At 46.5% G+C, this 15937-nt stretch overlaps 1 protein-coding gene across 3 annotated transcripts in view; it reads left to right on the forward strand.

Annotated features, from left to right (window-relative positions):
• Positions 1–15937, forward strand: part of GNG7 (G protein subunit gamma 7) — a 75660-nt gene that overhangs the window by 34238 nt on the left and 25485 nt on the right. The window lies entirely within an intron of this gene.

Genomic DNA, 15937 nt, shown 5'->3' on the forward strand with positions numbered 1-15937 from the left:
CCCAAGGTCATGCAGGAAAGCTGTGGCAGAGCTGGTGTAGGAACCTGGGCTGCAGTCTTCAGGTCTGTGGTTTCACCTCGAGGCTCTCCTTGCTCATTGCTCACTGTGTAGCTCTGAAACAGAGGGTGAGAGTGACTTACTCAGAGGACCCACTTATTTTTTTAACTATGCTGTGTGCCTCTGCAGAACTAGACGTGACTAACTGTTCTCCGAGGCAGGCATTAAAGCAACCTTTGCTCAGAAAGTGTGCTGAGGAACGCTGTAATCTTGGAAGAAGGCTGGACAAAAATCAGGCTGCCCTGCTGCCTTCCTGGGGTTGCTGCTCTCAGAGTCAAGCTAACAGGTGAATTTGTGCCCTGTCTCTAGTGCTCGTATTTAAAAAAAAAAAAAAAACACTTCTAAATGCAACAGCCACTGCTCAAAGTTGAATTGCATTTGAAAGGACAGGACTTACAGTTCTCCACATCTAATTTGAGCTCAGTGAGGTGCTCAAAGCACTTTGTTAGATGCTCATCCAGCACCACTTAATGACACCTGATTTTTCAGAAGGTCCCTCTCGTGTCCCTGGCTGACAGCTGAGTTATCCCATTTTTCCCCACAGTCTGTAATTTGTCGGTGACAACCATTCTTTGATGTCCCTTCTCTTCACCTCTTCTACACATGAACTTACAAACCAGCTTTCCTTCCCTTCTATGTGCTTGAAACGCTTTTCTAAGAATTTAATTTCTGCAGCATGTGCAAAAGTCCTCTGCATTTTTCATCAGACGCAATCAGCAGTATGCAGATAGGCAAGGGAAAATTTGAGATCATGGCAGTCTCTGTGTACGACTTTTATAGTGTAATTGAGATATTCCCAGTTTAATATGTCAAAAAAAGATCTGGGGCAATGTCTCGATTGTCTCTCTACAGTGGCCTTGTTCAGATTTCAGTCTCCTAAGAGGTACCTTGCGATGCTGTGATTGTTTGTAACCTTTTTTTTTTTTCCAGTTTTCTCCTTTCCTTGTACCTCTTGACACCTTCAGAGTTAAGTTTGTATCAGACTAAAATTTGGCAACATGAACGCCCCTTCCGTCAATTTTCCATGAACTGTAGCCTGATTGTGAATTTTTCTCTGTATACAGAGGAGAAGAGCCTATGAGACTCTAACGTTAAACACCTTTGCCTCAAAAGTGCAGAGTAAGGGTTTGCTTAGTTGGATGTTTAGGTTCAGCAGAATAGATTTGCTTTATAGACCAATACCAAACAACTATTCGGTGTCTTCTGTCACAGTCACGAGTCACCCCTAAAACATTCTTTTGCAGGAAACTTATCAGCACTGTAGGTCTCCTCTGAATGCATTCCTGGCTTCTCTGCTCCTGGCTGCCCTCCAGCCGTGTCACGCTTTACAGAGACGAGCCTGTTTGTGTACCCGTCTCCTTCGCTGCTGTGGGGTCATCTTGACGCGATACTGTCCTTCCACTTGTGCGGAGGGGCCTCTACAGGGCTGTGAATTTTGGGGTACCCTGAAGCGATGCATGCAGCCCTTCGAGGGGGACAGTCGCAGGCCTCTGGGAGACCAGAGAGATGGAGAGGGTGCACCCTGGGAGCACCGAGTACATTATGCCCATTAATAGCACCCGCTCTTCTCACTTCCTCAAAGCTGGCATGTCAATCCAAGGATATCTTGCAATTTGGCTGAATCATGGAAAAAGGATAGGGGAGAACGGATGCGGGGGTTCAGGTTCAGAGGTGTGCTCAAGACAACAATAAGGGCTATCTACCCTCATCTCCCATGGTTAGCTTGAATGAGTGCAGGGGTGCGAGAGTGCAATCAGCACCAAAAAATCTGCTCTATTATAGCTTGAAGTGATGTGAAATACTTGAGATGGATGTGACTGAAATGCTGCAATTGCAGCGGAGGAGTAGCTGCATGCATCGCATGGGGATATGCACGGTGTATTTATTTTTGCTGGTGGGATCTCTTGTCTTCCCATCGCTCTCAGATCCGATGCTTCCTTTGGTCTGTCTTTCTTGGTATGGATGTTGCTATTCGTTCTTCCAATGAGTTGACACCTCTTTGTTTTCGCTAGCTTTGGGGAAATGACCTCTGCTTTCCCACAGTCAGGTGCTGGATTTCACAGCTGTCTGCACCAGAACAGGTTTCTAGCCGGTTGCCATTTGAGCATCGCATACGGGAAACGCATTACAGGGTAAGAATGGCTTGAAATAGAGTTCACAGGCCCAAGAAGTTTAGTTTAAGGAGTCCAGTTGGTTTTGGAGAGCTTGGACCTTGGGCAAAAAGGGTAGTCATGGTCCCTCAGGGACCCTGAGAGGCAGCAGGATGGGAGGTGAGCTGAGAGCTTGAGATGAGTTGGAGTAAACTGCCATAGCTGGAGAATGGGAACGGCTGCTCCGTTGTCTTTGTGCCAAAACAACGCTGGGAGTCTCCCCAAGAGAAATAAAATGGCTTGGGTCCAGTATTTACTGTTGGATGGGGAAGAGCGGTGATGTGCTTACAGGCCGTTCACACGACTGGGGCTGCGTGAATCATGTTGCACAGTTACCCAGCTCGGCAGGTCATCTGTCTGCCTTGCTTGGCTCTCCTCGACATCTCCCTTGCCATTCCCACGAGGGGAGAGGGAGAAGATGTGGTGAACTCTGAGTTTCCTGTGGTTGGGTGACTCAATTAGTACTCAGTTGTGTTATTAATGCTTCTCATGTGTCACTAGCTGATCTGGCCTGAGCACCCTAAAACCTGCTGGTGGGTAGGGCCTGGTTGGCACGTGGTGGCAGCCATGCCTGCTACGGCTGTGCCGCCTGGAGCCTCTGATAACTGTGCTTCAGAGACCAAATCCTGCTTGTCTTTAGGATGCCTGTGAATATACCGTAACAGTTTGTATGAAAACTGTTCCAGAATGCAATTCCCTTGGCTGTCAGTTTTTCTTAATCAAAGCTGAATTTATCCTGTCTCAGCCCCAGCCTGCTGCTCCTGGTTTTGATGGAGCCTGGTGGTAATAGTGGGTCTCCTTCCAGGTATGCAGTGTCCCTCCACTCTAGTCTAAACACCCTGTTTCTTTCAGCAGCTTTTGCCTGGAGGCTGTTCCCGCATCCTTTTCCAGACCTCATAAGTATGAAACTTGCACTTCAGAAAACACGGCTGCATTTCTACAGTTTGATTTCTCTCTTGTAATATCCAACTGCTTTATTTTTCCTCCCTCTAACAAATAGCAGAATTAATGCGGGTTATAGGTGATGTGCAGCTAATGGTCTCTGTTAATCCTCACCCCTTTCTTCCTATTGCTATCAGGGCTTGCTCTAGTCTGAGATGTTCAGAGACTGTAATAATTTGGCTCCTTCACACCACTGCTCCTTCTTAATATTAGACTGAAATTAATAGAGGTATAGATGCCATTGTTCTGACTATGCTTTGCCTTAATACTTCACCTGGCAATTAAAATGGTCAGCAGGAGTAACAAAGCGTAAGATTGAGTTAGAACAACAATATTCCTTAACGTTTTCAGCTATTTCTGTGCCTACTGTAGAATTTTAGTGATGAATATATTAGTTTATGCCTGCAGCTGTGCCATCTCCTCTGGCTGAAATCCCAAGTGAAACCCCTATCACTGAGCATCTCTGGTTTACAGAGGCTTCACAGAAAAGCCTATTGAATTTCTTTATAGTCGTTAGCTTACAAATGTATATCACAGAGTTCTGTTTGTGGAAGGATTATCCACGTCCAGACATTGGCATCTTGCTCCTGTTTTCTGCAGCAATTGCCTCTGTGTTCCCCAGCGTAACCTCGATGCCTCTGCTCTGCCTGTTGTCCTGCCAGTGACACCACCGCTGTTTTCTGCGCTGGCGGCTTTTTTGCATTCTGCAGGGCTGGCAGGTCGGTGTGGCGGGGAAGCCCTGGGCATCTGAAGACACACAAGTCTGTTCCCAGCAGTGGTTACTCTGGGAAGCGCAAGCATGAACGGATTAATGGCAAACAGAAATGCTATTTACGTGGTTCCAAGCAGAGCAAAAAAAAAAAATACTCAGAACTGCAACCGTTGCTGAAGCTCGGTTCAGCGCCAGGGCTGTCTGTATTGGCGGCTGGCTCTGCTCGACTTCGCACCAGCAGCTAAATCAACAGGCAGTTCAGTTTGATGGAGTTCCAGGAAGGGCCTGAGAAACAGCTTTTTACTGTGGTTGTGTATTGCTCTCGCTGCCCTGACGTGGAGCCCTAAGCTCACAGTATCCGGATCGGGGGTCCAAACAGGTACACAGCACAGGCTGAGTGCTCTAATCCTGCTCAAGCTCTGTGAAGGGGAATGTGGGCGAGCAGCTTAATTCAACAAATTGATACTTGAGTTTTGCCTTCAAACATTTTTCATATTCGGGCTGTTTATGTGGATGATTTCAGGTGGAAAGCTTATGAGTTAGTTGCATCTTAGGCAGCTTTTTCCTCTTCTGGAGCTGACAAAAGTATGTTCTTATGTATGAAGAACTCCCAAAGTAGCTTTTCAGAAACCGTACTGATCCAGCTTATGTGCTCTCTTAAAATTGTCACGATGCCTGCAGGTCATTTCGCAAGAAACAGGAATACAGTGATTTAAAGAGCCGGTGCAAACTGCTCTGTGCTGCGTTTAGTCTACAAGCTGCTACACCTGCAAGTTGCATTTTGGGTTTGCAGGCTTTGTCCTGTGTCCTGTTGCATGCTTTAGGCTCGGCTGAAATGAGAACACGGTATGATACTCTGCTGTTGGTGGGAACGAGGGGTGCGGGAACAGCTTTGCTGCGTTCCCTCGAGCTGTCCTGCTCACACCGATCTTGTCCCTGTCAGTACAGCGAGGCGAGCGAGCGCAGTGAGCGAGCTGACTGATCCTGAGGCAGGACCCACAGGGTGTATTGGATCAACCCGTCGGGCTGTTTACCTTCCCAGAGGAGAGAAGCAGTTGGGAAGTAGTTTAAGACGGGGCTTGTTGGGATAGGTGGGAGGTGGCAAGCAACACCTCAGTTGTTTGTTTCTTGTAATGAGTTTCCCACATTGTTAGCAAGGCCGTAAATTAGATGGGGAACTCCGTTTTCCATGGTCCAGAAATATCTGGTAAAGAGACTTATTTTGTTGCCAGAATGTACAAAAGCGTTTGTGTGTTGCTGTAAGTTCAGCAGGCCTGGGGCCCTTCATCTTTGCAAAAGAAGTTGTTGGGTTTAATGTGCTATTAAGATAAATCTATAATTAGTTTGCTGTTGAGAGCCCACTTCTAACATTTTTGTAGGATCTTAGCTCTGCATGCTTTTGCAAGTGTCTGATTTAAAGACTTGTTCTCTAACTGCAAATTTGTTGTGGTTTTTTTTGCATTCCTAAAGAGGTGACAGCTGGTGGTGGGATCCACAAACATCCAGCAAAACTCGAATTCTCAAGACTCAAAGCTGTTGTGCAAGAAAGGGTGTCCTATATAAGCAGGCACAGAAGTAATACCAAGCTTGAGGTGGAGGAAGGTAACCGAAAGGCTTCCATGTGTTCAACCTAATCTTGAACCAAGGGAGCTGCCAAACAAGCCAAAAGCAGCTGATACCTTTATCATAAATATTAATTATTTGGAAAGGAAAATGAGGAGAACTGTGGGGTTACTTTTGGTGGTACGATGCTGTACAACCTGCTGTGTGACTCAAGTGTGCTACATTCCTGGTTTTGCCTCTTTCAAAATGTGACGAAGACTTAACTCCAGTGCTTTTAATTAAGAGTAGTTTGCATTCATCAATACAGGGTGAAAATAGCTGGAGGGTAGACACAAGCTATCCTCCACATAGGAAGAGAGTCCAACAGATTGTATTTTGTCCCTGCAAGACAAAGTTACAGCACAGTGAAGACTCACCACGTGGCTGTGCTGATGGTGAGTTTTTCTGCTCAAGTTCGTGGACATGCTTAGCCTGTCTCACCCTACTGGGGCTGTAATAGACCTGGGGAGGTGACAAACATGTTCTCGGTGCAGACCTGTGATGCATTAACCTTTGCTGTTTTGATTTTTTTTTTTTTTTTTTGCTGTACCTGCTGCTATTGAATCTGCTTATGGCTGATGCTGATTCCCAGGTAGTGCTGTTTTTCGCCAAATAAAAGCCGTAGAGCCTTAGCCCAGTGATCTGACAGTGGTAGCAGCACACACCGATGACCACGGGAGCTTCTGTTGTTTATCCGGGTGACGACGGGGCCATTTGTCAGGCAGTAGTTGTTCAGTGGCAGTGTTAGGCTGTGCCCAGAGGAAATAACAAACCACGCTTCTCTTGCTGATACAATGAGCCAAAGCCCAAGTGGCATGCTTAGTCGCTTACCAATGCACCTTAGTTTCAATAGCCAGGCACTGTGCTTGTTCCTAAGATTCAGTTAAGACGTCAATACAGAAACCCTGGTTTCTAGGCATCTAGGAAAGTGCACAGATCTGTGATGTCTTACAAATAGCTCTTTTGCAAGAGCAGCGGTAGTGAGCAATGGAAGTTAGCTGCAGGTACTTTGGGGCACAGCAGAAGAGGCTACCTCAGAGTATACCTGGCCTGTGCTTTGATTTGTTTGCACACACCACAACCTGCCTAAACGTCTGTAATACCACCCCTTTCCCACCTTGAGAGGACTCTTCCTCATGCATACTGTTACGTGCAGTTGATGGGGCTGCTGTTTGTCAAGGTAAGATAATCCTGCTGCCTGGCCCGGTCCTGTCTGGCAGGGTGCAGGAGGCAGCACGAAAACAGTGAACCTGATTCAGTTTCTGATTAAACATTTGGCGCTTCATGAAGCACAACAGCCTCTTCCAGAGGTACGCTAGTATAAATCTGTAAAGCAAGATGTTTCCATCCTCTTCTGTATGTTTAAGACTTAAGTCATGTGAAGACTAGTTTATGTCTGTTTTATCAATCATTCCCTTTTCAGTATACCTAAATCTTAATAACAATTAATCGTGTTATGTCTGAAAGATAAGCTTTTAATACCTTTTACCAGGACACTGCTTGTGTTTCACTAGTTGTTACAGAGGTTCATGTGGAGGCTGCACAGAACCCAAGGTTGCTGTCTGTGTAAAGGACATCTAGACACAGCACAGATGCTTCTGCCGGTTACCTGGATGTACCTGACATTCCCCTTTCGAACAGACTATATTCTCTTTTCTTTATATGGCAGCACTATGTGCCTGGCATCTAGCAATGCTTCCATCTGGCTGCTTGCTGTGTCCACCTCCACTGACCCCGGAGCTGCAGAAGATTTGAAAGTGCAAGTTGATTTCAAGTCCTTTACACTGTTAAATTAGTATCTATAGGAGAAATATTCTGTTTAGATACTGATGGAGAGAGACTGTATGTCAAACTCGTGAGATTTGCTGGTGAGTTTTTGTTAGTTAGAAAAGTGTTCCTTTAGAATTGATCTTTCCTCTTTTCTCCTGCCCCTTTCCTGCTCAGGCAGGAGAACAGCAGCAGATCTCAGTCTGCAGACAACCTGCTGTCTGCACTCCCTTGTCGTGACACTTTGCTAGAGGCAGATCTGATCTCGGATGCAGTCAATGCAGCTGCAGCACCTGCCATTAGCAGCAGCAGCTCCTGTTGCTTGCAGAGAACGGAGGAGCCTCCAGTACAGGTTAATATTCCAGATGAGTGTTGTCCAGCTGTTGGCACGCAGTGAGTGCTTTATAACTGCCTTCCTGTGTTGGAAGGAACAGATGAGATACAGTGGTGATAAGGGAAGAGCCTCAAATCATTTTAAGTCCTAGAGCTTTAGAAATCGTAAAAACAGTAGCTATGGCTCAGCTGGACTGCCCGGTTTCTTGCACATTTTCCTTCCTCTCCTGCTGGCTGCTATCCAGGCTGAGCAGCTTTGCACAATGGATCTTTAGGCTGATGCAGCCTGAGCACTATAGAGGCTGTATGTATAGAGGCTGACCATTTTTGTTGGAGACTCCTCCATTCCTTCGTTTAAGTTCATGGCTTCAAAACACACTACATGCAAATTAATCTGAATCTGGAAGATTTAAAAAAAAAAAAACCAAAAAACTTGTGAGCAGAGGAGCTCTTGATCCTTAATCTGTGGCATTTGTATACATGGTGCTGTTCTAATTGTAGGATTCTGCAGAACCAGTTTGTGAGTGTTACGAAGAACAATTCAGCACAAGCAGAACAGGCTGATGCAGAAGGAGCAGCTTGTTGCACAGAGCCCGGCACTGTGTGCCAACGGAGGAGGACTTCTGTTCTGCCTCTGGTCAGGACAGTCTGCGCTGCAGCTGGCTCTGTGCTCTATTGAAAATAGACAAGTTGTACACTTCGAACTGGGTCACTCTGTTTTCTCTGGGTTTTGGTTTGTTGTTTTTTTTTTTTTGTAGATAATAGGCTAGTTCTCCAGATGTGCCTGAAAGGAGCATTAAGATCTGCCTAGAGCTGTGGTGAGATGGGGACAGTGCAGTCAGGGCCTGCCGAGGTTTATCAGCACTGAAGCTGACGGCTTTTTAATCATGCATGGTTTTATTTAGTGGGATTATTTACATGCACGGAAGTGTTTTCTTTTATCTAGTTTAATTCTGTTACGTTAAACTGATTCCAAACCAGTGGTGAGGGCACCTACAGTCAGTGCTGTTTTACTTAAGCTAGTCTGATCCCTTTTCCAGAGCAAAGCTGCTGGTCTCTGGGGTCGAGCTTCTGGCTGGCCAGGGCTTGAGCTTCAGCCCTCTGCTATGGCTGGTCCATGTGAATATTAATTGCTTCACTTTTGCTGCTCTGGAAAATTATACATAGCAAAAATCCAGCCTAGGTAAGATTGCTGTGCGAAAATAAGTTACGTATCTACTTTTTCCTCTTTGTGGTATTTGTTGGGATAGAACTACAGTGAGCACCCCTGGGACAGGCACTGGTTGTTCCATGCTGAAGGTACAACTTGGTTGCTGCCCTTTTATAAGGTGTGTGCTTCCGATCTTGCAGGAGTTGAGGAGTTAATCTGGACTGTCCAAAGATTGATGTTTATACAAAGTGTAAAGCCAGTGACATTTACCAGGCACTTACTGGCATAGTTGATTGGGAGTCAGTGGATGGGGATTTATTTTTTTAGCTGTCTTTGTTCGGCAGGGTTGCTAATATTCCCAAATGGAGTGTGCTCTTATCAGCAGCATCTGTGGTGCACAGTCTGACTCATGTGCTCTTTGAGTGAGGATGACAAATGGAGAGTGGAGACAAACAACTCCCCAGGATCAGCGTGCACCGAGAGGGGGGGAAGGAGAGAACGGTCATCTCAGAAGGCATTTCTAATTACGTCCTAATTACTGCCCTCATGCGGGGAAGCTTGGCCTTTTGCTTCTGAAGAAATCCAACTTAGACTTCTTTGGAAGCAGAGAAGGGAAAAGGAGCATCTCTGGCAAACGGATTGGAAAGCTCTGCAGATTCTCAGTTGCCCTGAGCTCGAGGAGCGGCGTGCCCCCAATGCACCTCTAACGCCTTGGGTTTGATGCTTGAACCATCTCTGCATGCTTGCAGCACCCGGGGGTGGTTTGTTGTTGAAGGCATCCTGCACATGCTTGTCTGACTCACAGCACTGAATTTTAACATACTCCATTCCAGCAGTGGCCTGTCATCCTGGTGCAGCTGTCCAGCAAAGGTACCGCATGTCCCCTGGCAGCAGGACCGGTGGAAACAGCCAGTGTTGACTGTTAAAGGAGCTCAGTCACGCTCTTTCCTTTGGCTAATAATAGTTAGGAAATGTTTACCACACCATACACCGGATTTTAACCTCATTTAGTTATCAGGTGAAATTTCAGTGATGCACTTGTCCTGTATAGGGCTCGCATAGTTAACGGTGAAATGCAACTTAGCAAGTTAGCTCCGATAATCGAGTCAGACCTCGAAAGCTGTGTGTTCCCAGCTGAGGCCAGCTAAGGGCGGAGGGGCAGGGGAAAGCAAAACAAAGCCCTTTCCCAGGGCCGCCTTCTGAGCAAGTGCCTCGGTTGTCACAGCCTCCGTTTTCCTTGTGCCACAGACGGGTGGGAACGCAGGTGGGATTCGCTCGTCACTCTTGAGATCGTTTTTGAAGAGGATTGGGGGGCAGGTAGAGGAGTTACCGTGCAAACTCATGCTCTGCTGTGAAGCTGGGGGTATCTGTGTGGGTGGGGAGGCAGATGAGGCCGTGCTTCGAAATGCCTTTCTGGAAAAGTGAAGTCCTAATTCTGGCATTTGTTGAAAAGGGATTGCCTACAGTCATCCTTTTTAGGAATAGATGGTGTGAAATTAAGCTGCCTGGTTTCACTTTGATGTTCCTTTTAATTTTCACTAGAACATACCCATTTTCTCTTAATTTCCCGTATGAAAAATGCTTTTTTTAATTATTCTTTAGAAGACACCACTAACTGAAATTGAAGTACAGTCTTCAAGAAATTGTACAACTTTGATCACTAAACTTAAAAGCTAGGAAAGAGATGGGATTAGTGCTATGACTTCTGTAGATAAATATTTGTGAGCATTTGTGACTTGAACAGAAATTAAAGGGAGAATAAACATCTGTCCTTTGATCAGCTCTCCAGCTCATTAACCTGTTGAATGCAGTGTCTGGCCAAAGGATTCAAGGCCAGAAGGGGTTCAAGGCATATGAAACAATCACAAATCTCTTCCCCTTTCTGTGGACGGTGGTTTTTTCTTGTGGTATTTTAATTGTAAACACAGCAGGACACTTTGGGAGCATGTTAAATTACACAAGTTTTCCTCTAGTCTTAACCCATCCATAACTTCAGTCTGCCTAATGGTCTGAGATGCCCTGAACTGTAGCTCCTTTTGGGTTCATGCACGAGGTATTTGCTCAAGTGCAGCAGTGCTTTTGAATTCAGATCATCTGGTGTACCTGGAAAGTCTGGCAGAAGATGGAGATAGCTGCCGAGCTGCAAGCCGACTCCTGTGCAGAGTGGATGGGAGCTGAACATGAACCACTGGTGTCTTCCAAACATCCCGTGAGTTCGCTGGACAGATGGCTTCTCTGCAAAGCATGAGTCACTCTCCCAGCAGCCTGGGTGCCACGTATAAATTAATACAGCACGTAGCTTTTCCCGTGCAAATCTAGATCAGAGGTTTAATTTAAGTTCTACTTTCATGATAGTCCTTCACTTAATACTGCTCCCAAGCTTTTAACACCAAGCCCCACTGGAGAAAACTACCAGCGGTGTGTGCACAGGCTCACCCGAGTGTGGGCATGTGCATGAGGGTATTGCAGGATGAACGTGGAACCCAACTTCTGCTCTGAGCACTGGGTCCCGAATTCCTCCCTGAAGGAAGAGGGAAGAGCCCCCCATCTGCTGACGGCTGGAAGCGTGAGCGCCGGTGAAGGCTGTCGCACTGGAGCAGCATCGTACCCTGCAGCCCGCTCGCTTCTCTGCCCGTGCCCCAGGCTGCTCCTCCAGGAGTTTGGGATAGTTCTGCAGAACTTCAGTAGAAAATTAGTTTATCTTATTTTGGCGCAGAAGTTGTAGCTTAATTGCCACAGTGTTTATCTTGCTTGAAGCAGAGGCCTGAGAAGTAGGACTTGTTTACAATAAACTTGCAAGTAGCTTTGGACAGCTACTGTAGCTCAGATTTAAACCCTTAGAAAGTGGTATCTGCTACAGAGATACTGCAGCAGTGGGTTAAAGCAATTAAAGCAGCCTCTCCGCACTCCTCCAGCACTTCCCAGATATCTTCAAGGAACTGTAACTTTTGCGTTCTGTACATGCAGAACTGGCTCTGCCGCAATCTGATGATGCTTCTTTCCTGGTACTTACAGACGTTTGTTAATTTGGAGGGGAACCTGTTAGGAGGAGAGTGCATTGCGTGGCCTTTTATTGCCTTAATGCTGCAAATGTACAGCCACAGCAACTGCAAGAGGCAGTTGTATCTTCGCGGACCTTCCCCTGGGTGGTGGGGATGGCTCAGCAGGATGCTCCGCTGGCTTTTATGGACCGCAGTCATCAGTGGCGAGCCAAAGCCCCAGCGGGAAGCCGTGCGGCATGCTGAGCTCTGCCTTGCTTCTGCGGCTCCAGCAGCGAAGTGGAGCTTTTTGTAATTATCTCCGATGCTCTATCTGGAGCTCCAGGCTATATAGGAGCCAAGAGGCTCACATAGAGCTTTAGCTGTTTATTGCTTTTAACTTTGGGATGATGTTGCCTTCAAATACACTTCCTCAGTTTCTATAGGTCTACTGACTTGGGTTTATTTATTCCAGGAGAATATTGGCTAAAAGCTGGCTGGCTTTGCCACATAATGTATTGCAGTTTCTCTACTCATAATTCCGAACCGAATGTCACTGCACTCGTCCACTGCTCATGGGTTTGAGCAGGCATTTTGTCATCTTGTTGCTGCCGTAAAATTGCCAACAATTTTAGGTTGGCAGCCAACTCTTAATGTGCTACTGATGGGAGTGAGGTGGTGGTATGCTGTTCTTCAGTGATGTTCTTTGAGGACTGAGGTATTTGATGTTAGAAGTGTGCAACGCTGGTTCAAAGTGGCTTTTAAGATGTTGTTTACCTTGATGCACTGACTTGGAGGAGTGGTTAGGGCTGGTGTTGATGAAGTAGGTGATTGGGGGGTAATAGGAGACTTGCAGGATTCCTGCAAAGCCGGGAACCTGCTGTCCTGTCCTAAGTGTCAGCGACTGGTTGGCAAGTTATCGAATACCAACAACAATAATTCAGAAATACTGCAAGACTTGTAGTGGATTTCTTGTTACGGTGTGCCTGTTCTTAGTGCTGTCAGCTCCTTTAAAATGTTAGTTAATGGAGCGCTGATCTTCTACTTCTCAATGTCTCCTGCCTTAAACAGCCTCTGGAAAACTTATTAAACAGAGTCATTTGAAGAGGCTCCTAACATGGTAGCAAATGCTGTGAAGGGAAGGCTCTGTCTTATTCTTACCATCTGTCTCGCCGCACACTCCAGATGATGTATGTGCTGTATGCCATATCAAAATAAACCCTTCATTTTTAACAAACTGCATTTAAGACACATTAGTAGCCAATCCCTAAATTTGGGACTGACCTTACTTAATTCCTCAAGGCACGCTACCACACTGCATCCTTCAGCGCTGGAGCTGGCACTAATGAGCTGCAGACTCCTACTCTGACATTTCAGAAAATGAGACTCTGTTCCACCGTAGTGCTCAGAGCTGGGCTGACTTAGGCTGATTCACTGGGTGTAAGCACTGTTTATCTTCAAAGGATGTGTGTGCACGCGTGTGTGCTCACAAGGCTCGACTGTAGAGTAATCTGTAGGACAAATTGAGTTTAGAGCTGAGTCTGCCTGGTCTGGGTGTGAGAGACCAAAGCTTTGGAGATTAAACTGGTGGAGGTGGAGGAGCTGGAGGTGCCGTGGCCAGCAGCTGACCCCTTGGACACAACTCAGCTTCTCTGTCCCCTGCAAGTTGTGGTCGGGTCACTATAGCATCAGCTGTTCTTTTTCATTAATAGTTTGTTTTATTTTGTTTGCCTGCTGTGTGGGTGGCAGCATGAGATGTGTCATGATTCTCCGAGCGGTTTAATGAGTGTTCTCTGCTTGCTTCTCCCTCTGCCAGTGCTCCCTGTTGTCCTGCAGTTGTTGCCTTTGTTCTCCTGTGACTGGGCTGGTCATACTACAGCTGGGCTACTTCGTATGTACTTCTAACTGCAGAGCCATGCATAATTAGTCCCTTTTTTAAAATCTGTAAATGAATGCAGAGTGTTCTGAGTGCAAGCTGAGGACTGTTTGCAAGCAGCAGATCTGCTGCTGTCAGACACGTAAAATTGTCAGGTCTAAGCCATGGCTGGTAAACACACTGGCTTTGGGCATGCAAGCTAGCAATAATTGTGGATTTTACTGCTAGACCACTTCATGTTATTTTAAAGTTTTGCTGAATAGAGAGTGCTTGAGCCATAGATGTGCTGCCTTAACCCCTGATGGTCTTCAGGGTAAGTAACTTCTGTCTCCAGCCTGCTCCAAACTGCCTGTTTTTTTTTTTTCTTTCCCTTTTTTGGCTCACTCAGAAGCAAGCCAGGAGCTAGTGTGTGGGACACTATAGCAAAAAAACTAGCTTGCTGAAGAGTAGGAGAAAGTTAGCAACAGGCTGCTCTCGCCTGTGATCCTTGACCTGCTGCCCTGTAGTCACTGTAAAGTCAGTTCCTGTATCAGGGACCTTGAGGGCGTTTGGGAGGTGAATGGGCAATTGGAAAGCAGGCTGGGCTCAAACCAGTGTTTAAAACAGCCTTTTCTAGGTGAATGTTCATTTTTTCAGGAATTTGGTCACTTTTCCTCTTTCTATTCTGGTTACCAAAAAAAAAAAAAAACCCACCAACAAACCCAGCACTTTCCTTCCCATACAACTCAGAAGGATTTTGAGGGCTTGTTTTGTCCATCAGTCAAGAGTGAAATTCAGTGTTTACATCTCCTGATGACATTTGCTCTGATCTCATTCATCCTCAGTACTGATTCCTGTAGTTCCTATTTATGGAAGCATTTCCTTCCACTTTCATAAGTAAAAACAAGCCAGTCTTTCCTTTGCACGAGTCTAGCCGTTGCCCCAGATCAACAGCCTGGTAAGGAGCTCACCGAAAGTCCATCGCCGTCTTCTGTGGTGGTGTTGAATTCACTTTCTAGTGACCCAGTCATTTCCCCTGGCATTTCCAGCTCTGGTCCATGGGATTTACATGCTGTCAGAGCAATGGCATTCTCCCTGCGAGAATTGGATTTACCTCATTTCACACTTAATGTCGAGCCGCTCTGTGTGTAACGTTTGCAGCATCCTGAAGCCCTTGGAGGAGGGGATGAATGAATGCACATGCTGGATTTATTTGTGTTATTAGTCTTCAGTGACTAATCCTGGTTTATCATTGTCATATTCTGCAATTGCTTTTACCTTTTCTTCTCCAGCATTTCCTACTTAATAGGAAGCACTGGCGCTCTGGAGCAGGCACGTTGCCCTTCCTCCATCAATTACCCACTCGTCAACTTGCAGGTCGTAGTTCAGTTACTAAATTGGGTCGTAGCTCCTCCTTTTTCCCCACACCATTGCTAAAACATCCTCCTGCCTTCGCTGTCACTAAGAGCTTATACATTAAACTCCAGCTCTGTCAAGATGATCTGTAAGACGCTTTTCTGAGTAATACTGAAATTTCACCAAGAAGTTGCGCCCTTGCGAACAGTTCTGCTCTTGTCTGGTAAAAGCTCTGTCTGTGTAAGCACGGTTCTTACAAAATGAATAAGTGCAGGGTAAAGTGAACTTTCTCCCCATTTGTAACTTTGTTCATGACTGTTTGAAAGCCATTGGATGAACATAAGGGTTTCGAGTGGCAAAGCGGGTTCTGCCTTTCTGTAGTGACTGCAGTGGGAGCTGAGAGTGTTCCGAGCATCACCTTGGTCACTGGGCGCTGCCTATCGCAGCGTGTCCCCAGCAGTCTCTGCTGTATCTTTGGCAGTTTCCAGAATAATAAATTCCGGGGAAAGAGCGAAGGAATATCTTGCAACAGCTGGAGTGATCCTATTTAAAAGCATTTCATCACTTGGGAGGGGTCTTTTAATGTCCCTTGTGGATTTAGAAGCAAAAGTCCCATGAATCGTACTTCTTGGTCAACTCGTCCGATGCTGCAATCAGATGGGGGGGAATTTTCTTGCCCCTTTCACCCCAAAACCTTGCACCGACCCTGCGTGTGGCGGGGAGGAGAGCTTGCACGCGCAGTCCGGGTTCCTCGGGGCTCGAGGAGGCGGCAGCGCCACTCACTTGTTTCAGATGCCAAGCGGCAAAGCACGGCACCGCTCGCCAGCCAGCGCCGGGGAGGGCTGCGGGGCGGCTGCGTGCCGGCTGCGTGCCGGGGCTGGATCCCGGCCACACGTGGGAGGAGGAGGAGGAGACGCACGATGCCAAGGACTATACCCGTTCTGCTTAGCGGGCTTTTTTTAGCAATAGTAGCAACTGATACCAAAGCAGCTTTTGGCCACTCCGGCAAACCCAAATAGGCATTTTTCACAAGAT

This window comes from Gymnogyps californianus, chromosome 24, assembly GCF_018139145.2.
Source record: "Gymnogyps californianus isolate 813 chromosome 24, ASM1813914v2, whole genome shotgun sequence".
NCBI lineage: Eukaryota > Metazoa > Chordata > Aves > Accipitriformes > Cathartidae > Gymnogyps > Gymnogyps californianus.